This window comes from Pezoporus occidentalis, unplaced genomic scaffold (genome assembly GCF_034315485.1).
Source record: "Pezoporus occidentalis ecotype Australia unplaced genomic scaffold, CSIRO_AGI_Poc_V1 ctg258, whole genome shotgun sequence".
In the NCBI taxonomy this organism is placed as follows: domain Eukaryota; kingdom Metazoa; phylum Chordata; class Aves; order Psittaciformes; family Psittacidae; genus Pezoporus; species Pezoporus occidentalis.
In genome coordinates, this window is record NW_026914480.1 from 286,024 (window position 1) to 310,932 (window position 24,909).

At 51.3% G+C, this 24,909-nt stretch overlaps 1 protein-coding gene across 2 annotated transcripts in view; it reads right to left on the reverse strand.

Moving 5' to 3' along the window:
* The window catches only part of ZNF469 (zinc finger protein 469), a 207,013-nt gene that overhangs the window by 36,986 nt on the left and 145,118 nt on the right, over positions 1–24,909 (reverse strand). For both annotated transcript variants that reach the window (XM_062623696.1, XM_062623697.1), the window contains one exon: positions 10,441–10,553. The gene's annotated coding sequence lies outside the window, so the exon portion shown is untranslated. The remainder of the gene's footprint in view (positions 1–10,440; positions 10,554–24,909) is intronic.

The window sequence follows — 24,909 nt, forward strand, 5'->3', positions numbered from 1 at the left end:
CACACGCCAAGCCCTTGTGTCACCAGTTCCACCACCTCATGGCTGCTCACGCAAAGCGGGGTAGCTTTTGATCTGCAAGTTATCCCAGCTTACCCCTCCTGTGAGCCAGGGCTGCCAGCACAGACACCCTGACAGCTGTGGGAGGGATGTTACACTGAAAAATCCATTGGGATGCAGACCGGATCTGGGCCGTGCAAAGCCCTGTAACCATCCCAAGGACCTCGCCGTGAACCCAGCATTGTGAAACTCTCCCTGGCCGCCGTTCCCATCCGGGGAGCTGTGTCTGTCTGGCTTGTGCATCCCCCAGGAAGGATTTCTCTCTACTGGAAAAAGAGATTCTTCTTCAGGGCAACCTGCCTCTGACAGCCCTCGCTGCCGTCACAGCCCAGGAAGCGTTGCAGCTCGGGTAGTTGAAAGGATTGCAGCAAGCAGTTGGCAGCAGAGATTGCTCGGACTGTGGAAGTGCTTTGGGATGAAAAGCATGTGATAAATTAAGATTACTACTCTTCCCTCTGATCAGCCAGTCACTGGCTTCCAGCACCGCGCTGGCCAGAAAAGCTTCACCGAGGGATTCTGGCCTCGCCCCGAGAGTTTGCGGTTGAATGAAAGCAGATATTTTACACCAGCATCCAGAGGCTGCTCCGGGCTCTCGAAGTGACACAGAATTCACCACAGCTTTCGTAATCTCTTCCAAAATTAATTATCCCCGCTTCTCAAAACCTTCCCGCTTGGATTGCTCAGCCTGCAGCCTTGGCGGCGGTGCTGCTGAGTGTGTGATGGGAGAGCCTTCGCCGCCACGTACCTTCCCTCCAGGCAGGCATTTTGAATGGGATTCTCATACATTTTGCACTAAAACTGGGTTTAACTCGTGTCCCTAAGCTCCTAGCAGAGCATGCCTTGCTCTGGTTGGAACACCGTGACAAACCCCAGGCTCATTGCTCCGGTTCATGCGTGAACTGCTACTGCTGAAACCAGGACACCCGTGTGCTTTCCCATGGGAGATTCGCTTTGGGTTACTGCTCTGCCAGCCAGCATAGCATCTGCAGTCATCCAGATTAGAAAGAATAATCCTAAAGAGTGAAAAGCAGCAAGGTGAAGGAAGGGATCTCTCCAAGGATGCGCTGGGAAACACCCAGCTTGCTTCCAATTCCTTGCTTGCAATTGCCTGGGTCGTAATTCCTTGCTTCCAGCTCCTTCCTTGCAATTCTTTCTTCGCAGTTCCTTGCTTGCGTTTGCCTTGGTGGTAATTCCTTGATTGCAGTTGAGGTGGAGGAATGCAGAGGCTGGCAGGAAAGGGACTTTGGGCTTCCATCTGGATTTCCACCAGGGCACGAAGCAGTGTCCCTTGTGCTGCGGTGGGCAGGTACCTGGCACTGCTCCCTGGCATGCAGCATCCTTGCTGGAGCAGTGTGGAGTGTGAGATCAGGATGGCAGCTCACCTAGTCTCACCCTGAGCAGCTTTCAAGGCAACAACAAGCCACTGCTTGACCCACACACTACCAGGTTGTCATTAAAACCTTCACCTCCTCCGGAGGAGATTCTCCAGCTGCATTGTGTGCGGGTGAGACAGAGCTTGAATTACTACAGATAACACAGAGGTGACAGGCTCTGCCTGGCCATGCTGGGTGGCTGCCCCTCGTTATGCCCATGCCCCCCTGTACCTTCATCATTTGCTGAGCTAATGGAGAAGCAACATGTAGGAGATGTGCCAGGCGCTGTATCTTCACCCACCTCACTGCCCTGTCATCAGCATGATACATGGCAATGAAAAGCTTCTCCATCCTGGAGGGAGATGAGGCCACCAAAACATGTTCAATAGGACTTTATATGCAATAAAACACTGGTCTTAGTGGAAATGCTACTGAGAAGCACCCTGCTTGCTGTGCTATTAGAGCCAGGGGGAAAATACTATGGAAAAAGGGTTTATTACCCCAAATTACAGGTGTGAGATGCTGGACCTATTCAGTGATCAGTGTCAGCTGAGAAGATGGACAAAGAAAGCACAGATTTTCCATTTCAAGAGTAAAGTTTCACCACTAAATTAATCTTATTAATTTCCAAAAGGATACCAACGGATTGGATGAGATGGGGACCCTGCACATGCAGACGCCTCTGGGGCAGTGCTGGTAACGTCCCATGCTGTGCTTGGCCATACAGCCTATCTCACCCTGCTCCATGCAGGGAGCATCCTGCTCCCCAGGACCGTGGCTCCATCTAAGGACCGGTACCACGCGGTTGCACCACCAAGGATGGGCTCTGTGGCACATCCTGGAGACACAGCACCATGGTGCTGAGCAGTTTTGGGACATGGGAATCCTCCCTGTCACCATCTCCCTCCCGCGCCTCTGAACGCCGGCCAAGGAAAACACCATTGTGTTGGGAGCAGACAAGGAGCCGGTGCCAGCGGGATCCGAACAGCCGGCTCATTGTGTCCCTCCGGCTGCCGGCTTAGCTCGGGGTTAGGTCAGCCTAAGTGTGCAGCTTTTCACTTCAAGCCTTCATCAATGTATGGAGGAAATGAGAAACATTACACAGTAGGGCTGGTTTACATGGAAGGCAAGCGCAGGGAAGGAAAATAATCCTTCTTCCATGACACGATGCTCCGGCAATGAGCGATGGCCCAGAACGGGAGCAGGCCTGCTGCAAAACATAGGGATGGGAGTGATGCCATGGCTGCAGCCAGTCTGGCTCCTTCCAGCCCATCCCTTCCATCCAGCATCCCATTCCCCAGGTTGCCAGGATGCACTGGGAGGGTTTGGGGGTGCTCACACCCCAGTGTGCTCCTCTCCTTCCCCTTTACTAATCCATTTGCTGAAAACCAGACATCTCACACCGTGTCCTCCAGCTTTGGAGCAGTAGAAAGGGACACCTGAAGCACAGGCTGGGACACTGGGACTGTGGCAAGTGAGGGCAAAGGGAATGGTTCCCAATGGGGTCCACTTTTAGCTTCATCTCAGGAATCACCCAAAATAAGGTCAGTTTAGTTGAGCTGTTCCGGGCTGTGTGAGCTCCCTGTGAAACCTCCTCCAACATCTTCGGAAGCTCTGCCAGCCCAAGCTGCCTCTGGGCCATTTCCTGCAGGTTTTATGAGGTGCTGTAGACAGATAAGAGCCAGTTCATCCTCAGCATCCTCATGTCTCTCTCAGGTCAGGTTAGACACCAGGCTTTTACTGAAACCTGTGGTCCGAAGCACCCATCTCTCCCTGATTCCACTCTTGGAGCAGTGAGGACTCTCCAGCATCTGCCTGAATCCCTGCTCTGTGTGGGAGCAACTTGTCCTTGAACCTGGCCAGCCTCATCTAGGCATTCCCAGCTCTGCTCCCTCTGCTCCATTCAGCATCCTTTTCCCATGACTTCCAGCAGCAGGGACAGTCCTAGCTCCTTCACATGCACAGCAGCACTGGCTTTTCCCATTCCCACCATTCCCACTGTCCTGGTGGGGTCAGGTGCAGGCACAGGGAACCGCTGTTTTCACAGGTGTGTGCAGCACCATGCATGCCACCATCAGGCTGTCAGTAAGCAGCATTTGGTCCAAGAACTTCCTGGGCCCTAGTTTTAGTTTCAGCAAAGATAAAACGTCAACATTTTTAGGCACAGAGGGCCGGCCGGCTGGGCTGACCTGTCAGCTTCTAGAATGGAAAACACGCTTGTCAAGTGCTTGGGATGAGGTTCTAATTACTCCCCACATACCAGCCTGCATAAATACAGCAGAGCAGTCCAAGAAAAGCACACTTCCGAGACGAAGAGCTTTTCCCGGAGTTACATGCAGTCTCCTTTGCCCTGGGAGCCGGGTTTCATCTCCAGAAGGTAGCAATTTGATTCTGCTGGGATTGCAGGGCTTTATGGATGAGCCCCAGCCCAGGCGGCATTTCTCCGTGGAGGAAAGGAGCAGCACCTTCTGCAGTGATGGGGACGGTGATGCTGTGGGATACAGCTCAGGGTGGAAGCATCTGAACGGTGCTGGCAAGGTCCTGTGGGCCTGTGGACATGGGCAATGCCAATCCCAAAGCATGCTTCGGGATGCTGACATCCCACCAGCTCTCACCCACCCTCACATTGCTTCTGTGAAATGTGAATGGGGACAATGTTTAATGCCTTGTTTCACAACTCCCTCATCTTCACCAACAGCTTCCAGGCTCCCACAAGCCCATCAGGCATTGCAGGTGAATTGATGCTGTTACAGAAAATGCTTGAAGCAAATCCTCATCTCCCAGCCCCACATCCGGGCTCCTCAGTGATGCGGTTTCTGCTTCCTCACAGTAAGAAACCTCCTCTTTAAAACTTCCACCTTCACTTTGGACAACCTGGGCTGGCTCCAGGCTTCGGGGAGGCATCCCTTTCCTAAATCCTTGGCAGCAGCAGTCCCATGGGAAGGGCCCTGCCTGCGCCACTGCCAAGGGAGGTCAGGGCAGTGATGAGGATGCTCCGAGCCAGGGCACGTCAGTGCTGCTGGGTGGATTTGTGTGTATCTCAGTTAATCGCCGTGAGAACTGGGCTCTCTGTGCAACAGATCTCCTATTTCCCACTCTGTGGATTATGATTTCTGTGTAAAAAGGGAGAAAATAAACTGATGCTTTAGAAAAACGTCCAGGAGAGTAAAACTCCTTATTTTAGAGTAAAAAGATCCTAAACCACAGCTGGCCCAGCCATCAGCTCTGAGATCACTTGACCAAGAGCAGGACCAAGGTTGGGCTGAAGGCCATGGACACTCCTTGAAAGCCAGAAGAGTCCCAGCAGAGACTGGGACAAGGTGGGAGGATTCTGAAACAGTGCTGCCTCAGTTTCCCCTCCAGCCTTTTTCCTGCCATGGCTAGTCCAGCTATAGCCTCCCAGGTGATAAATCACAGCCTCCTGAATGGCGCTTCATGAGGGTCGCAGCTCAGATGGGCACTTCCACACTCTTCCCAAACACCCTCTAAGGGCTTTGCTTGTCAGCTTCAGCCGTGCCATCTCCCAGTTGGCGATGCCCATGAAGAAAAGCCCAAGAGAAGGAAGGGACCCCCTCTAAGAGGGTCTCAGGGGAGCAGCAGCAGTCACAGGCAGCAGCACTGACTGGGCTGCTTGGAGCCCCACGTGGGGGACCTGCCCTCTGCAATCCATTTAGCATTTGGCTCTGCTCAGAGGGCTATTTTTAAAAGGTATTCAACTGTCCCAGAATCCCAACTTTGAAGTGTGGTTCAAGGCTTTGTTGTTGTGAAAAGAAAGGGCTTTTTTTTACGTTTGCAATTAAATGCAAACACAAGTGAGCTATTGGACCGGAGCCAGCCAAGGCAGGTCAGCTCCGCTCCATCCATCAGGGCTGGATATTGTCCTGCTCCAGTTTCACAGCGTGCCCAATGGACCGCTGGCCTTCTCTCCGCTCTGGAAAGTGCTGTGGTTTGCTGTCAATTAGAAGAATTTGTTTCCTGGCTACTGATAAGTACCAAGAGAGCACAGAGTTCCTTCCCATCCTCTTCAGCCTGGTGCTGGTGTAGGAAGACCATTCCCCAAGCCTTGGTGGGGTGGGAAGGGGACTTGGTTAAAGCCAGTGACACTGGTGGGAGGGGAGGTTGCTCTGAAACCCCCCTGCATCCTCTCCATGTGCATCCATGCTCCCAGACTCCTTTCTCCGAAGAGCCCAGGTTTTCAGGGTCCACCTTTCTGCATCTGCCTGGGCTATGTGATCCTCAATCCAGGGAGCCTCTATGGCTGTCCAGAGAGGCGATACCAGCCATCCAGCGGCAAACTAACCCATCAGCATTGCCCAAACACCTCCATGCTAGCAGGAGACGTCTACAGGAACACTTTGCACCTCTTTACTCTGTGGTTTCAGATGTGGCAGCAGAGCCATGAAGCTGCTTTAGCTTATCATCCCCCTTGCAGGGCTAAGGAGTGCCTCCAACTCCGAGTCTGAAGCCAGTCTTCTATCTGGGGGACTGCAGCAGCATGGTCCAGCTAAGAGGAAACATCAGTGCCCAAAAGCAGGGGTCCCCTTGCACTTCCCTCCCAGGGAGGTATTTTGGAGGTGTTGCTGAGTGGGAAGCCCCAGGCCAGCACCCGGTGTTATTGGAGCCTGGTTTTAACCCTGGCCGGGGCAGGAGGTTGCTAATTAAACATGACAGCTTGACAGGAAGGGGCGTGAAATAACTCCTGCCACCCCGCTTCTCCGGGTGGCCACAGGGAGGGGGCAGGCGGTTCCACTTAATTAAAAAGCAGCAGATTCAACCCAAAATAGACCAGGCTGCTTTCAAGGGGACACCGATGGTCGCCTGCGGCTACATTTTTCACATGCCTTCAGAAGGAGATCTCTATCGATGTATGGGGAGGATGAGCATGGGGAGGTTTGGGCCCTGCAGTTTGCTGTGTGCTGAACACAACCATGCCCAGCTCCTTTCTATGGCCTCCAGCACTGGGCAGAGGTGGGGGGTACCACAGAGATGGAAAAGATCTCGCTGGCCGGCAAAGCCAAAGAGAGGAAGGAGTCGGCGCCAAATGGACTTCAGAGCACTGCCTTGCAGGCAGTAAGGGTTGGCATGGGGGAAGCCGAGCTTGCAAGGAGGCCAAAACGCAGAGCAAATACCTGCTGGCTGCTCTTCCAGCACCAGCCACTCATACGCCACACTCCTGGTCCCTGACAAGCAGATCGGCCAGGTCAGGAGCAGGTAATCATTAAATGCATTTGAAACCAAAAACAGGTGAAGAAACAAAACAAAACCCAAAGGACAGCACAAGCACTGGTCCTTCCCTGCTGGATTTCATTCCTACGTCTACAGGACCACAGAGGAAGGAGGGATGCGCATCCTTGCAGAGCAAAACACACACTCCTGCATCCCGCTGCATAGTGGGGAGGGATGATACCAGCAGCCCTGCAAGCATGGGAAAGGTGAGAAAGGGTCAGACCTCGGGCCACTTCATCTGTCCTCACGTTTCTGAGACAATCCTATGTGGAAGGACATTGGACATTGCTTCTTCCAGCTCCTCCAGAGCTGTCACACAGGCAGCACAGGGATCCCTGGTGGCATGAGGGATGCTGCTAAACAGATTGTGGGCCATTGCTCTTCACTGGGCTTTGGTGTTGGTGTTAAAGCTTTAAAACAAGCAGCACTTTGTCAGTGACTGCTGTAGGGGCTTCAGACAGCCAGAACTTGGGATTCATAGGGGACCAGGCAAATTCCAAGTGATTCACTGGTGTCTCCTGGGGTGCATGGCCACTATGTGGTTTCCTCCACACAGCGCACAGAGCATCAATCTTCGCTTTGTTTGCTATTACAGAAAAGCAAGGGCAGGCTCAGACTTCCTGGGAAGCCACATCCACGTGAGTGGGTGTTAAGTGACAAGGAACACCATCGCCTTCCCATCCATGACTCATTCAGCTTCCCTTCTCCGGCCCTCTGCCCCTTAGCAGGAGGGAGAGGAGGGTCCCTTCCTGTACTGGAGCAGGAGTTTAAACTGGGAAATCCTTTCACTTGATCCCAAGTGGATGATGGAGAAATTGAGACTTGCTCCTTGCAAGTTATTCCTTGGAAGTCTGACTCTGATTTCACTTACACACGTGTAAGTGAGACCTAACACCACCAGGGCCGATGCTGTTGTTCCCTGTATGTCAGCAGATCTGGGCTGAGGAATTAAAAGCTGGATTGCAGCCTGAGGTGAGCTTCTGCAAAATGAATGCCCAGCAGTCAGGCGCAGATACCTTCAGAGGTTGATTCCCAGCTACATTAAGGCCCCTTTATGTTCTTCTAGCCATGTAAAGAGGTCTCTAAGTGAGTGTAAATTAAATTTAAGTTACCTTTGCTTCCTTTTTAAGGCCCCTTTATGCTTCCAAGAAGGGGTAAAGGAGCCTTAGTGCGACTGTGAGACAGGCAGGCTGCAAGGAGGTGAGAGCCCCTCCTGTGCTGCTGGCACTTTACAGCCGTGCTGGTGCAGGATGTGATGGGGACTGATGTCCCCAGGACAGCGGGGCTCTGATCAAAGGCATGCAGGAGCCGCATTGAGACATCTCACATCCATGCACAGCCAAGGCCTTTTTCCAAGGACTGGGCAGACTGGGACATGTATTTTAGACTCCCAGGAGAGTTTTTCCCCATACAGGTGAAGGTATTTCCCCACATACCCTGTCTGACTTACAGCACAGATAACTATTCTGCTGGAGAGCATTTTCCCTTCACCAGCCTGGTTAGGATGTCTCTCCCCAAAGCTGTTTGCTGCTGGTGGTATGCGGCCAGTTCTTGTATTTATCCCAAAATAAGACCGTATTTTTATAGTGCCAAAAGCAATTCCGGCCATTCCTGCTTGTACAAGGTTTGCTGACCGCAGGAGCAGTGTGGTAAGGTACCGGATGGGACAGCATTGGTGTGATGTGCAGTGATGCCAGCCCCTCACCGCAAGCTATCTGCATCCTCAGCCTCTCCTCCTGGGTACACAAGGGCCACTGATACTCCCCAACCTTCTGTACAACCCCAAAAGCTGCTCCTTGACCACAGTCCCCATGAATCACCCACTAACAGCTATGACAAATACATTCAACTCATTCCAAGGTCCATCCATCCCTACGGCATCACTCCATCGGTGCACCTTGCGCAGGCAAATCCCCAACCCAGCAAGGTACCAGCTAGAGGAATCACCTCTCCCAAGCGCTCAGCTGTCAAACCCTTCCACCCATTTGGGTTGCCAGTTCTATTTGCAGTGCCAGGAATAGCTTCCCAAAGCCACTCAGCTCCGAAGGAGTTAATGGAGCAGAGCTCCACTCCGATTCCTCCACCTAACCCTCCCAAGTCCCCGTATAACCAGACTTGGCACTTGGAGAAAGCTCCACAAATCCAGAGGCTAAAACGCACTGCCTTCCGTTCGTGAAGAGAAGGCAAGTCCCAGCTAATTGAGGAAACAGCCTTCCCCAGCCCCCTTCCAGGCTCCTTATTTATTTAGGGCCTTTTCCCCTCTTTTCCTCTCTTTTCTTTTTTTGTTCTTCTCCGGGCAAACATTAGGAAAAGAAAGTGCTAATCAATTTGATGGTGCACGGCTGCAAGTCATGATCAACTGATGATGCTCCCCAGCATCACCCCTGTCACAGAGTGGGTGGGTGCAGACAGGCTGCTACCCCGTGTCCCATGGGGAGCCCCCCTCCCCATTCCTTTACTCCTCACGGAGTAAGAAAGGGAACAGCATCAGGAAGGCAAAGGGAAACGGTAGCAGATAACTTTTTCACCCTGAATCTCATTCCCCCCCCCAAATTTCAGGTTTTCCCCTTGTCTCGCTGCTGCTGAAGGTTTCCCGAGTGTACAGTAGGGTTATTTTTTTTAACTCCCTCTGACTACTGCACACAATTCAAAGGAAATCTGGGAAACCAAATTCTCAGCTCTCCAAAGCAGCAAATGGAAAGTCACTTAAAGGGACTCTGCCTTAAAGCGGCAGCAGCGCATTTCTTCGGCGGAGAAGCAAAGAGGTTAACCCCCCCCCCCCCCCCCAAAATAAACCAACCCCACCACGACCTGTCTCAGACCCATGGGCTCGGACTCCCCCGCTAACACTCGTTGGCGACCCAAGTCGTTGCCGGTGTCCCCGTGTCCCTCCCGGGGAGGATGCGCTCCCCGTGGATGCACATCCAGGGAAGGGGAGGGTAAGGAGTGGGGAGCAAACGGGTGGGTGATGCCAGCCCCCCTCCGTGTCCTCTTGTGTCCGCATCCCGAGGGAAAGGGGGTGCTCCCGGGAGACAGCGAGCCCCGGCAGAAGGGTTAAAGGGGATGGAGGGGGGGGATAAGGAGGCAAGGAAGGACCGACATCAAAGGCAAGTTCTCTGCTCAGCAGATGAGCAGATCTATCCTCACTTCATATTTTCTGCAGCTGAAGCCGGGGTGGGGAGCTGGGGGGGGGACGACACACACGGATTAACTCCTTCTTCCCTACCCCTCCGGGGCAGAGGCGACACTTTGCCAGGGAAAGAAGTGGGATCATCGCAGCCGGTGACAGGAGAAAAGCAGAGCCGGGAGCCCTGGGGGTACGGGGAGTGGGTTTCACAGGGAGCAGCTCCCTGCAACACCACTGCGACCCCGGGGGCAGTTTTACCCTGGGAGGGGGAAAAGGGGTGGCAGTGATTTCTCTTTTAAAGTCCTGGTCTGACACAAATAGCCCAAATACTTTGCAGCGAAAGAGCATCATTTTTTTTTTGACTCTGACAAACCTCGTTGAGTCATTGAATGAGCGAGAAAGGGGAAAGGGGGGAGAAAAGTTCTGTTAAAGGGACTTTGCAGAGCGAAAACGCAGGAGCCGTCAGCGAGGCGGATTGCTGAGGCCACCAAACCCTAGGAAATCACTGGAGGTATCAAACCCCCAACACTGACATGTGGCAAACAGCACATTCTCCTTCCCCTTCCCTCTCTACCCCGAATCCTTCAACCCAACAAAAAATCCTATTTAGATGACATCAGGAAGAGAGCCTTAAATGACAAAAGGGTGTTTACCCACCTCATCATAAGTGAGCTGGAGGGGAAGGCTGCATTCTCCTCCTCGAGGGCTGAGAAATTCAAAAGCCGGGGAATTAAGAGCTGCCGTCTGGCCCCGTGCAGTTCCTCCGTAATCTGTGTATAAAAAGAGAAGTCTTCATTACTGACCACAGGCACGGAGCTGCGCTGCTCACGCCCCCTCTGCTCAGCACCAGCCAGTAGCACACAGAAGTTGGGTTACGGGAGAAGGAGACAAGCTGAGCGGAGACTATAATGATTTATCTGCACCGCTGGGAGGGGGGAGAGGGGGGTAAGAAATAAATGGGGGATAGAAAGGGCTAAAGAATAATAAAAAGGCCTCGTTCCAAATATGACACGAGGGGAAAAATGAGTTTTGTAGTTGCAGAAGGGTGACAGACGTGGGGATGTGCCAAGTCCCTAAGGACAAAACCACCACACACCTCTTTAATCAGCTCTTTAGCCAAAGCCTTAATTAAAAAAGCTCCTACAAAATATCAGATAATGGATTGCATTTTCAGGCCTCTCTGGAAAACCAGCTCATATGGCAATGTTTCTCAACTCCTGCCAGAGCAGGGAAAGCTGCCAGTTTTAGGTTACGATATCAAAGGCACACATCCTCCGCACCACCAGCCTGCTCCCAGTTACACCAGAGTAAATCCAGAGCCACCTCATTGCCTTCAAGGCAGCCAGGGCTGATTTGCAGCTAAGCAGGATCAGGCCCTGCCCTGGCAAACTGGTGCCTGCAGCACTGCTGATGGAAGGAGAATTTGGCCTCTTTTTCCCCCAAACCTGCGATCAGGTCTGCTCATGTATCCTCAGAGAGGAATGAAACGCAAGCATCATTCTCCCAATTTGTAAGGATGAAAGGCAGAGAGGATTATCTGCTTTGCTCTGCTCTGACAGCAGCGGGTGTAATACTTGAAGCCCTGCTCCGAGGTCAATCCCACTTTCTGTAGCATGAGACCGACTGACATCTTTCACGTTGCCGTGATTATTCCTGGAGCAACGTGAGCACAGAGAGTAAGTTGTCATCTAATCTCAGCAATCAAGTGGAATTGCAATAAACCCCCTGGACTGGAGATCATCCAAGCAGCTCTGAACGGAGCAGCCCCGTGCTCTTCCAGAGCACGTGCTTATTTACAGCAATGACTGCAAACTCCCTTTGGAAAGTCAATCTGGCTTTTGCCGACTGCAATAGTGGGGCTACCCCAGCTTCTGACACTGTTTCCAAGAAAGCCCATGCCATTTTGAATTACTCAAATTTAGCATCTTTTTCTCTCTCCTTTTTTTTTCCAGCCCCAGAAGCAAGCAAACATTTCCTGGCACCACGGGGATGCAGCTATGCCATGTGCCACTGTTTCACATAGCATGGACAACCTCCCACTCATGCTTTTGCTCTCATGACATCCAATGCCCTATGGAAATACAATATATAACTATAATACACACAAGTCTGGATTAAAAGCCCTCCAACCCAGGCCACCATCGGTGAACGAGTCCAGACTGATGTACTGCTCAGTGATCCCTCCTTGCACCCAGCATCCTGGCTCTCCCCATCACTCTCCCAGCGCTGCTAAGGCTTTAGCAGGACCTCTGCTTTTGCTTTTGAGCTAAATAATAAATTCAGGCTTACTGCAAGGTTTAGGATCAAAGGAGAAGTTTATAAGAGGTCTGGTTTCCAGTGTTATGGGTGACTCTTGTACTTTTCTCTGGATCACAGAATGATTTGAGTGGTGGAGGGAGGAACCTTAAAAAGCTCCTGCAGTTCCAGCCCCTGCCACGGGCAGGGACCCCTTCCACTAGAGCAGCTTTCTCCAAGCCCCTGCGTCCAACCTGGCCTTGAACACTGCCAGGGATGGGGCAGCCGCAGCTTCTCTGGGCACCCTCACAGGGAAGAGCTTCTCCCTAAGAGCTCATCTCAGTCTCCCCCCGGCAGGTTAAAGCCATTCCCCTTGGCCTGTCCCTACAGGCCCTTGTCCAAAGCCCCTCTCCAGGTTTCCTGCAGCCCCTTTAGGCACTGGAGCTGCTCTCAGGTCTCCCCTTCAGGAGCCTTCTCTTCTGAGGCTGACCCAGCCCAGCTCTCTCAGCCTGGCTCCAGAGCAGAGCTGCTCCAGCGCTTGCAGTATCTCCGTGGCCTCCTCTGGACCCTCTCCGACAGCTCCATGTCTTAGAACTGCATGCAGTACTCCAGGAAGGGTCTCACAAGAGAGCCAATAAAGGCGAACATACATGTGGCTTCCTGCAGCCAACCTTTCCTTGGGAAAAACACCCCAGACCATCCACTGAACAGCTGGTCACTTCCACACATCCATAGCATGTTGTATTCCAGCAAGAAGGGTACCAGCGTGCCAAGCGTTAGCATCCGAATACCCCCACAGAACATTATACAGTCCCAGTGGAGCACACACATCCAGGAGGAGGAAAAAAGGCTCATTTTAGCTAACGAGGTAAGTCCAGAGGAAATTCCTCAATGCCAAGGGAGCTACTACAGGCTGAACCCAGTCTAACAGCGAGCTGGCTCTGGCTCCCAGTCAAGGACTTCTTCAGAAGACTCATTCAAAGGGCAAAACAATGAGTTTGAAAATGCATGCTGTATTCATAGGTCTGTTTCGAGCTCACTAACATGAAGCCACTTATATAATTGTCACAAAGCAAACATCTTACTATGCACAATAGAAGAGCAACTTTGTTTTGTTCCCCCCTCCCCAGTTCTGTGCTACTTGTCTTGGCCAAGACGCTTCTCATGTAGCATAAATCAAACCCAGGTGCATCTCTGTGCATGAAGCATCTCACTAATAACTGTTGCTTAAAGTACATACATGACTACATTAATGTTAGTCCCAGCCCATCATTTGGAGGCCTCAGAATTCCCCTTTAGATCCAGAAACAGTATTTTTTCTCCCAGGTGATGACAACCGCATCAGCATTTGATGCATGAGACATCACGAGTAAAGTGCCCCATACTGAATTTCTTTGGTGATATCTGACTCACAAGGAAGTTTGCTGGAAAGCAGGAGTGCTTGAAACCATTCTTATACACAAAAAAACGATGTTTTCAACCAAGTACAACCGGCTGCATGCTTATTTTTAGTGGCAACAGGTTATAAATATATATTAATTATACATGTTAGTTCATACAGCAGATTTCTTTCCTTCTTTGTTCCATTTTAGCCAAAGGTTTTCACCATCTCACTGTTGCAGGCCAGGCAATTTGGAGGACCACTGCCAAGACCTACTACAATGAGCTGGGTTGGAATCCAGCTTCGCAGCTCCTCTGCTCCATCAGGATGCTCCTTAACATACCAGCCTCCTTGCAAGCACCTACTCCCTGTTTGCAGAAGTGGTGGGGTGAAAACAGACTTTTGGTCTGTCCGTAGGACCCATCAAGGATGTCTGATCCTCATCCTCATCTGAATCCACAACTCTGATCAGCACAGCTTTGGAGCATACTGGCTTGACAAGCATTTGCATGGAATGGTCCCAAGGAAAATGCTGAGGACCCAGCCTCAGAGACAAGCCAGAAACTGATTCCTGGCTGAGAACTTTGCAGGCAGCATCACTTATCTTTGCTGTCTGCTCGCTTTTTACTTCAGGCTCCTCAAAACAACAATCCAAGTGACTACAGGCAAGAAATCAGAGACCAAGGTAAGGGAGACTGTGTCTACGCCAAGCCCATTGGGAGTGCCCATATGCAACCATGCCACAGTCCTGGCTGTGAGGACTCATGAGACTGGTTTTGGCAATCCAGTCAGATAGCAGCAAAGCACACGATCTGCTCAACAGGAAGGATCACCACCACAGGCTCTCAAATGTGAACCCTTCAACAGACAGAGGACAACCATCAGTGTTAGATGAAGGCAAAGAGTGATGCAGTGGCAGCAGCACTGTGAGACATGGGGATGTCATCTCCAAAGAGTGCGGCTGGCCTCAAGGGCCTTCTATCAAACACCATGGCTCGGAGCCACTTGTGAAGCTCCAAAACTGGCAACTAAACCAGTGAAAATTAAATAATTACTTAATTAATTAAATTAATTTAAAATGAGTCCCTAGTACTAACAGAATAATTGCAAAGGGCCAAAACCCAAACAAGGTTCAACATCACTGTGGGAGGGCAATGGGCGGGCAATGGACGGTCAATGAAAAGCTAACATTTTGCTATAATTTCTGTTGAAAAGCCCATGCCTTTCCCATTGAAAAACTCATTGGAAGTTAATTTGCTTCACTAGCTCATGCATAAAAGCAGCAGCTCAGCAAAAAAGCCAGGCCAGGGCCATGGGCTGATCTCATCTGGAGGGTGCCAGAGGGGCCGGCTCTTCCTTCCCAAGGCAAATTCCCTCATCGTAACCCTTCTGCGACCCTCTGTGTCCCAGCACAGATTTCCTAGAAAACTCATTTTCTCACTCTCCTCTAATCTTGCCCTGGTGAAGCCTTTGCTGAACAGCTCAGCTCCCCAAAGAAAAGCTGACATCAGCTGAAACCGCTTTCTGCCTGCGGAGACAAGCTGACCTGCTCCTGTCCATCCCATGCATGTGGTGGGTTTTTCTGCCCATCTGCCTTTTATAAAAGGTTTGGACCAGCTTCTAAGCCTTTGGTCAACATCCCTGACCCATCGCCCACTCACATGGGGATGAAGGGCAAGGCTCGTGCAAGGACAGCCAAGCCCATGTGGCTTCAGCTATGGTACTCCAGACATGCACATACTATGGTGAGGGCCTTATGTGCACCCTGCTATGGCTTGGATGCAGCCAAATAAGCACCAGAAGATCCCAAAGCATCTTCCGAGGGATTCCCAGGGTGAGCAATGCCTGTCCTGCTTGTAGTTCCCCTTCCAGTGTGCTGAAAGCTCATTGCTGCAGTGGGTGCAAACAGGCTCTGCTTGGGGAAACTGAAGAACTGGGCATTTGGAGCAGCACTTGGATTGGCTTTTATAGTAGTGCTTTAGGAAGAAAAACCCCGAAGATTTTGGCTTTCTCGGTCCACAGACCTCATGGCAAACGGCAGGAGCACGCACGGGGCAGGTATTTGCACAGTCCTTATGCTAATGGGGTTGTAGCATCTCTTCCCAGCCCTTCGCAGCCATTCAATCTGGGAATCCTGCTAATGAAAGGAAAACAGAGAGGAGCTGTGGAGCAGAGGCCCAGGGTGTGGTAACTCTAGAAGGCAGCAGAGAAGGGATGAATGAAACCTTTCACTGTGGTCCAGAGGAGCCAGTGGCACCCAGGCTTGAGGAATTCAAGAGCTCTGCACACCAAAGCAGGCGGTGAACATGTTTCATGGGACATGGAGACACAACTTTCCTTTAATTAATGGGCAGGGAGAACAATAGAGGAGCTGCAGAGTGGGGGGACGTGCCGTGCTGGATGCAGACACCCCAAGGAGGGGAAAATAATGTGCATCAGCAGCGAGAAAGGAGACGAAAGAGGCCAACTTCCCAAACGCTGAAAAGCTGTCCTTATTTTTTCCTGTAATTATGTCTCTAAGGGATCACTAACATTTACATTTTTGTATGAGCTGTATAGTTCATTCACAGCCCTGCTCAGCAAAAGGCCCTGCTAATAAATAGACTTATTGATGCTTGCACTTCTATACATTATGCTACATCTACCCTCAGACAACCAGCCCATTTTACACTGCTCTACATTGTGAACAAATGATTCTCCTCCCACCCAGCCACGCGCCCCGCACGCCCCCAGCTGAGCCATGAATGGCCACAGTGTATGGAGCCACTTGCTTCCCTGCCTCTCAAAACACTTCCAGAGGAAAGGAAAAGAAGCCCCCGAAAGAAAAAGAATGGGGTATAAGGATTCCTTCACACACTCTGCCCACGATCATTTCACCTCCCCGCCCTCTCGCAACTCCTATTCCCACTCCAAAAATAAATATATAAGGAAAAAAAGCAGAGGAAATGATTCCTTAATGCTCCTGCACAAAAATCCTGCGGCCTCGCTCCCCGTTGTCTTCCTCCTGCGGCCAGAACAAACTCTTTTCTCCTGCCCCTCATCAGGGGAGATTACTACGGGGAAATGTTTTCCCTCCCACACTCTCAGCTGGCTTGAACTTATTTATATGAAGCTTATCTGGAAGCTTCTCCCAAGCCCAGGCAGCAATGGGTACCTCCAGCTTATGCTCAGCACGAGCAGCACACTGCACCACAACAGCCCCCACCCCAGCAACCAGCTTTCCTTGCCCTAAATACTTCTCCAAGGGGAAAGAAAAAGCATTCCTGGCAGACATCAGTATCAGGATTGCTCCCAGCATCCCTGCTCACAGCCGAGGACCGTTCCGAAGGCAAATAGTACCCCTCTGTGCCTCCGGCACGCAGCACCACGGACACATAGATGGCATTATATTTAGCTGGCCCCAGATCTCGGGCATAATATTTTTTTTAGCAGTGGACTAAATATTTTTAACATATGCAAACATGCATGACTGAGGCAGCTACAGAGCCGGGGAGCTGGGATGCTGACGGCCTTCCAGGGCAGAACAATGTCACCTTTCTACTCCCTGGCGCTGCCTGTCCCTGAGATGCAGCTTGAGAGGGATGGGGAGAAGGGGTCAAAGAAAAACATGGAAGCTTTTCAGGGTGAGTTTTGCAACGGTATCAGAGTGAAAGAGTCCAAATTCCTCCGAGGTGCAGATGCACAGAGCAGCGGTCTGTCTCTAGAGCAAACATACCTGTGCGTGAGCCCGGCTTGGCAGAGAGGAAAAGCTCCCGGCTTTAAGCAAACAGAAAGGTGCCGGGTCAAATAAGTGGAGCAGAAAGTTCTGCCGTAGGTAAATAGGTCACTGTCAGCCCTGGTTTGAGCAGCATATCTGGGGACATGCTGGACATCGTGGGTATGTACCCACTTTGCAGACGGGGGAAGCTGAGGCACATGTGTTTGGCTGCAGGATGGAAAAGGGATGCTGTGCCTGTACCTAACCCAGAACCCATGGGCCAGCTATGGATAAATGACTTCTGGTTAATGGACTGTGTTTGTGCTGCCATTTTGCTTCATCTGTCCCCCCTGCCACTGCCATGCTCGCTGCAGGTCCTGAGCATGGTCAGTGTAATGGCAGGCAGTGGTGATGCAGTGATTGCAGGAACACTGAGGAATTCCAGACTGAGCCTTCATCCTGCCCCTGAAGCCCCAGCTTGTGCAAGATATGCATAGATCATCCATTTTTGTTGCTTAAATCTTTTCTTTCTTGCACCATGGCTGTGGCAGGTGATCAGGTGTTAGCAAAGCAGGGTGGGAATGGAGAAACTGAGGCAGGGAGAGGAAAGGAGAGTGGCTTTATGGCCAGCAAGGAGCTGGGTCTGATGGCCAGAGTCCTGCCACACTGTGTGGTAAGCCATAGAGACTCTCCTGGGCTTCCCTGCATACTGTGGCCATCAGGCCAAGCCCACTCACTGGCATGGCTTTCAGGGGGCTTTGTGCAAGCCCACCCTTTGGTTTTGAATGGCAAAGGAGGCTCATGAGGAACACAACAGGGTTTTTGCCCCATGACAGCTCCCCCAGCACCACTTGGCACCCTCCCCGTGCCCTCACCACATCTGTTTCTGGCTCCTATCTCAAAGCATCTCAGACATTTCTCCCTGCTAAACATCTGCAGCTCCTGCGAGCGAGACGCTCATCTCAGTGGCGCGTTATTGCTTCCAGGGGGCCAGATGTGGACAGGAGGCACGCGCCGTCCCCCGCCGGGCTTCTCATCCTCTGTTTTTCCCTGCAAAGAGGCACATTTGCACTGCAAAAAAGCAGCGGTTTGTTGACTGCTGGGTCCAGGATACCTTTGCTGGCCAATAATACCCATTGAAATCCCCCCTGCATGTGGGATGGGGCCAGTATCACCCTGCCTGGGTGTAGGGTTGGGGTACACGAACCGTCTTTGTTTCTGACGGCCAAAAGCATAAGCTCAGCCCAGTGCATGGGAGCATCTTATGAAGAAGCTATAGGGAAGTGTTGCTTCCAAAAGCAAGAGCCAGACTAAACAGGAGCATATTCCTGCTGCTTCTTCCAAGTCCCCAGCCATTTGGTGGTGACTGATGGCACTAACCAAGGACAATCCTAGGATCAGAACAACAGTTTTGTACACCCAATGGGTGATCCCCCAGAGAAGCAAAGGGATAGGGAACCCCAAGGTTAGATCATCTTGAAGTGGCACAAGCTCAGCTCAAGAGCATTACATGGGGTCATGGCTCACAGCACATTTTGCTCTTTGCCTTAGAGGAGCAACACAAAGTCAAACTTAGACCTTTATTCCTTATATTCCTGCTAACAGCAGCGTATTTGCACCCAGAGCTGCCCTGGCGCCTTCAGCTGGGCTTGGGGGAGATGCCTTTAGGGCAGCACAAGAGCCATCGGCTGCAGCTTGATGCTGGGTTGACACCAGCTTTCCATAGCCAAGAGCTGATCAGCCAACGTGAGGATTTTGCTCTTGGCTGTGCTGGCATGGCTGCGACGTGTGGACTGGGCTCAGGATGCGTAGGAACGTCTGCTCTAAAGCTTCCCTTTTAACTCTAATGAAAACAACCAAAGCTCTCCTTGCCTCCTCTGCTGCTGAGCCAAAACCTGCAACCTCGTGCCCAGGGGCGAGAAACGGAGCAGAGCCTGGCAATGGGCAGGAATGAAGCGCTGCCCTCAGGACCTGGTGGCACTGGCTGACCCAGAGGGTACCGCTGTGGCGTGGCATTGGGCTGGCATGACTCCTGAGGCCCTGCTTTGCCCACTGCTCCAGGGCTGCCCCCTGTTCCCCCCAGTGCCTAGCCACGGGCAGGCTCCTATTTGATTTGGAAAGACATGCGATGCCTGCTCGAAGTGTGATGTTCCCCGTCCGATGCAATCCGGGAAGGAAGTGCCAGCACGGTGCCTGGGGAGCAGCCGAGGCAGCCAGTGTGTCCTCCCATTCCTGGCTGCCCCCTTCTCTGTATAAACGTGCTGCTCATCCAGAGCTCCAGCACTGTTTTGACCTTGCAGATGTGAAACTCCAGGGCTTGATTTTCTGGCTATTTAGATGCAGAAAGATTGTGATTATGCCAAAACAGGCACCTTAGAGAAGGCTGCACTTTGCTAAAGCCTTTCCTGCACCTTTTGGGTTGAACAGATTCCACAGAGCACCCAGCCAGGACAGAGCTCAGCCAGACTCAGGCTCTCTACTCCCTTCCCCATGTCACCTGCGTCAGCCCTTGTGCACACCATGAGTGGCTGCCGGGATGCAGGATCCTGTGCCAGAGGTAGGACGTGCCCAGAGGGTGTCACCGCATCTGCTCTTTCTGGTTTTTCTTGCCCTTTTCATGGACTGTGCTCGATACTGCAGCAGGACTGAGTAATTTTCATTTTCCACTTGCAATTGACTGAGTTAGCCTTGGATTTTCCAGTTTGATCGTTTCAAAATGAAACCTCTGGGTGTTACCTACAGAGGCAGGGGAACTGCTGAGTCCGTTCCTCCTTCCAGCCACAATGCCGGCTGGAGTTTAATCCTTTTCTATTTCATTTTGAATTGAATAAGAACAACAAAGGAGGGAACTGCACCTCCTTATTATACCTCCCTTTGACCCAAACATTCTCCTGTCCTGGTGTGTCTGGTTGGACACAAGCCTGCTCGAGCACTGCCACTGGTGCAGAGCTGGCAGCAGCGAGGCACTGGGGATGTGAGGACATCCTGGCATTGGCGCATCACATCCATTCTCGTTCCATCCTCAAATGTCATTGCAGCCATGCGTTTTCCCAAATTTCTGTTAATGCCATTCAGTCTTTTCCCCTGCACCTCCTTCCACAGAATCACAGAATGGTTTGGGTTGGAAGGATCTTCAGATCATCCAGTTCCAACCCCCCTGCCATGGGCAGGGACGCCTCACACTAAACCATGTCGCCCAAGGCTCTGTTCAACCTGGCCTTGAACACCACCAGCAATGGAGCATTCACTTCATTGGGTAACCCATTCCAGTGCCTCACCACCCTCACAGTAAAGAACTTCCTCCTTATATCCAATCTAAACTTCCCCTGTTTCAGTTTAAACCCATCACCCCTTGCCCTATCACTGCAGTCCCTGATGAAGAGTCCCTCTCGTGGCTCCCTTTCACACCAAGAAGCACAGACCCTCTTTAAGTCTTACTGTAGACACAGCAGCTCAGCCTGAATTTTGCTCAACTACATGAGTAAAAAGCAGCTTTTCACAGAGTTTCAAACTGCATGTGCATTGAAAAGAAACAATAAAAGGCAAGGAAGAAGACAAGGTTGGTGTCCTGGTCTGCAGCCACTGCTCCCAGTGCTGGGTCCAATCCCTGCTTGACACAGAGGGCTGAAGTCTCACCCCGAGGTGTGCCGGCAGCTCCCCTGTGTGTTGGGATGAAAGGACACCTCACAATCACTGCTTAATGCCGGATAAGTGTTTTTCCTTAAAATTATGGGAGAGGAAATTCAATATTTTTTTAGGACTTGGCTTTGCATAATAACGACCGGCATGGGGAGAACAATTCCGTATTCATGCTCAACACAAACAAGCACCTTCCAATAACCTCACACCTCTGACTCCAGCCCCGCCGCAGGGCAGGCACTAACCTGTCCCTAACCATCACCCACAGCACCAGCACACCTTCCCAAGGCCACCCATCTCCTATGGAGGGTGGAAGGGTGACGGTGTTGTGTTGTGTGCACCTATGGCCACAGATTCCCCTTGAGATGCTTCACTAATCTGGGAGATGCAGAAATACATATACATTATATATGTGCATAAATTAATATATATTAATATGTAAATTAACGCAGCATGGGGGTTGGGGAAAGAAAGAAGATATCTTCAGAGAAGAGAAGAATGGTCTCTCACCTTCATAGTGGGAAGAGGAAAGGGTCATGGTGGGAGTACGGCATCTTTGGCCAGAAATGCCTCATTTCTGCTAGCATGAAGACCCAAGCCTAGCTGAAACACATGGAAAGCCATCTGGAGCATGACTTTGGCCAAAGCTCCCGACAAGTTTCAAAACCACGGAGGAGAAATCTAAGTCATACCAAACGAATGAAGATGAGGTTATTTCAGCCACACAAAACCCTTGAAGAAGCTGAAGGTTGACGCTACAGCCCTGCAGCCCCACATCGCACCAGACCCCACTTTTGGACATCTATCCCCAAACACGTCTCACAATGTCCATACCTCTGCATAAGCCCAACGCGCTCATATCTTTCACCATCATGGTACCCAGCCTGGGTCAGCCTAGAGCAGCCCCAGGGCCCAGCCCCAAAGGCTGAGACTCTGACACATGGCAGTGGGGTTGGAACTGGATGATCTTTAGGTCTTTTCCAACCCTAACTATTCTATGGTTCTATGATCCTGCCCCTCTATTCCTATCTGTGAGATCCCTTTTGCAGTGCTGTGTGCAGTTCTGGTGTCCTCAACATAAGGACATGGAGCTGTTGGAGCAAGCCTAGAGGAGGCCATGAGGATGATCAGGGACTGGAGCACCTTCCATGTGAAGACAGGCTGAGAAAGTTGGGGCTGTTCAGCCTGGAGAAGAGGAGGCTGTGTGGAGACCTCATGGCAGCCTTCCAGTATCTGAAGGAAGCATACAGAGATGCCATGGAGGGACTCTTCATCAGGGACTGTAGTGGCAGGACAAGGGGTGATGAGTTCAGACTGAAACAGGAGAAGTTGAGGTTAGATATAAGGAAGGAGTTGTTTACTGTGAGGGTGGTGAGGCACTGGAACAGGCTGACCAAAGTAGTGGTAAATGCTCCATCCCTGGCGGTGTTCAAGGCCAGGCTGCACAGTGCCTTGGGTGACACGGTCTAATGTGAGGTGTCCCTGTCCATGGCAGTGGGTTGGAACTGGGTGATCTTCAGGTCCTTTCCAGCCCTAACCATTCTATGATTCTATGTTTCTGAAGAGGAGAAGGATAATCCAGCATCTCCCCACCACCCAGAGGATGGGGACCTCCATCCCTCAGCAGCTGGACCCACAGCAACGTTAGCTCTCTTCCAAGGACAGCCAAGGCTCAGGGTGTTATTTACACTTTGATAAACACTGACACATCTTTTGGAGGAGAAGGCAGCTTTCGAAACACACAGCAAAGGGGGAAATGAGCAGCTAAGTTCACCAACCTAAACCTTCAGGGAGATAACATGCTTAGCAAAGTGTAGGTAAGGGATTGGAGTCCAGATCCTTGATCTCGTTTCTTCCTTTACCAAATCTTGGTTCTTCTTGTCTCTATCTTTTTCCATTTATTCCTCCTGCTCCCCTGTAGTCCTTTCTGAGCAGCTGCCCTTTGCTAGTAAACAGCCCACAGCCTCAGGGCCAGCTTTCCCAGCACTAAAAGCCCACTTATTTCTATTTGTCTTGACAAAACAGTAGTAGATTTGTGCTATAAATCCCCTTTAATGGAACGATCTATGTTGGCTTGTTCCCATTAGCACTTTCCAAATGAGAAGAGGTTTGTGTGCAAGCACATGCGTGTGATGTGTGCACCCATCTCCCTCCTGCAAACAGCAGCCAGGGCTTTTGATTCAAGATCTTCCCATTAAATGTCAATATTCATAAGGAGAATCTAAATATTTCCAATCCCCCCAAATTTAAACATACAAACGTCTTGATGAGTCATTTCCTAGAAGGCTTCTTTCAAACAAAAGCCTGATACTTAATCCTTGTACATGCTATTCGTGGAAACCAGGGGGGGAGCACAGGAGCATGGTATAGGCACGAAAAGGATTTGAATAGCCCCTATGCACTGTATAGGCATGAAGCAGCTTTTAGCAGCAAAGTGGAGGAGGATAAACCCAACGTGTGATGAATCCTCAGTCTTTTGCCAGATATTCTTAAATATCCACTGAAACCCAATAAAATCCACCAAAATAATGCGGGGAGATGTGTGAACGCAGTGCCCTGATGCTCAGTGCCAGCTCTTTCTCCATCCAGCCCCAAGCCTCAGACTGCTCTTCTCCAAGGCATCTTCCCAAATGGAGATGTTTCCAGCAGAAGCAACCGGTTTTAGGGCACAGACCCTGCATTTCACTGACTCCAATGAGAGGCAGAGCACACCTTGGCTGAATTTAAGCCCATGGTGAATATCCTGGAAAGATGAAGCCCTCCAAGGCGTTTTGTTCAAAGGATGTGAGAAGCAGGGTGAACCCCTCAACAGCAGCTCAGCCCCTCTCTCTCCAGCTCTCTGCATTCTCTAGCTGCCATCACAGCTGGAAAAGCAGATCTTCTAGCAGCCTCCCAGGGGATGCAGCACTTATACTGGCTGCAAGACAGTGCACGGGTACCCACCCAGCTCCTGACAGCTTGCAGGCCATTCCAATCACACACATGTCTGTGACATCCCGGTCTCACTGACCTAGTGTTGTCCATGTCAGGCTCCAGAGACCTATTTAAACCTCTTGAAGTGGATAAGAGAAAAAAAAGGCTCATTAAGAGTCTGGTGGTGAAGGGCTCCAGGGAATCATGCAAGGGCATGTGTGAAATCAGGAGGTCCAAGAGCCTGGAGCAGCAAAGGTGGTACTGGCACAGCACTTTGCACTGCTCCATGGGCAGGGAAACCCCTCTGCTCCGGCAGTAAATAGGCACTTACCCCTCTTCTTCCATCTCCTCTTCCTTTTCCCTCCTCGTCCTGCCTCTGGTTGTGCAGCCTGCTCACGCTGCAATCAGGAGCACCACTGCAGGGCTGCACATAGGCTGTGTCATGGTGGGTTGTATCCTGGTGGGGTGCATCCTGATGGAGAGCTGCCCGATGAGATGCATCCTCATGGGATATATCCCGATGGAGTTGCATCTTGATGGGATGCATCCTGATTGGGTCCTGCCCGATGTGGTGCATCCCGATGGGGTTTCATCCCGATGGGATGCATCCTGCTGGTGTGCATCCTGACGGGATTTATCCTGCCGGGATTTGTCTTGATGTATGTTCGCATGCGGCAAACAGGTGGCGATGTTGTACTCCAGGACTTCAGCTTCCAGCCCCAAAAAGCCGGCTGCTGTCAGAAATGATTCCCGCTGTGCCCCCCAGGACTTCGAGATCTCACGAAGGAGGTGCTGTGATGAACCCAAGCTTTCTCCTTCATCTTAATTAAAATAAACGCAAGCCAAAGCCTCTCTTTCTAATCCTTTTTAACCAAAGCGAGGGATAAGAACTTTGTCCTTTGCGAGTGCATTTTTCCCTTGAGCTTTGAAATGAACAAGAAAGTTAGGCTTGCAAGGGGAGTGCAGAGGATGCTTTGGGGATGGTGCATCATCCCGTATCTGAAGGTGTAGGACTTGCGGCTCAGATGCATGGACCTGGAATGTCACAAGATTATGTCTCAAGCAGAGGGAGAAATTCCTGCAGCAAAGCAGAGATCCATCCTGTAAAATGACTTCCATCCACAGCAGGTGCCTGCACTGCCTGGGCTGGAGCACCAGGACCTGTGTGCACTCAAGGCACTGGAGCAGCAGGGGAGATAACTGAGTGGTGGGGTTATCTTGTTTGTGCCCACCACAGCCCTTGCAGAGGCACTGACAGCAG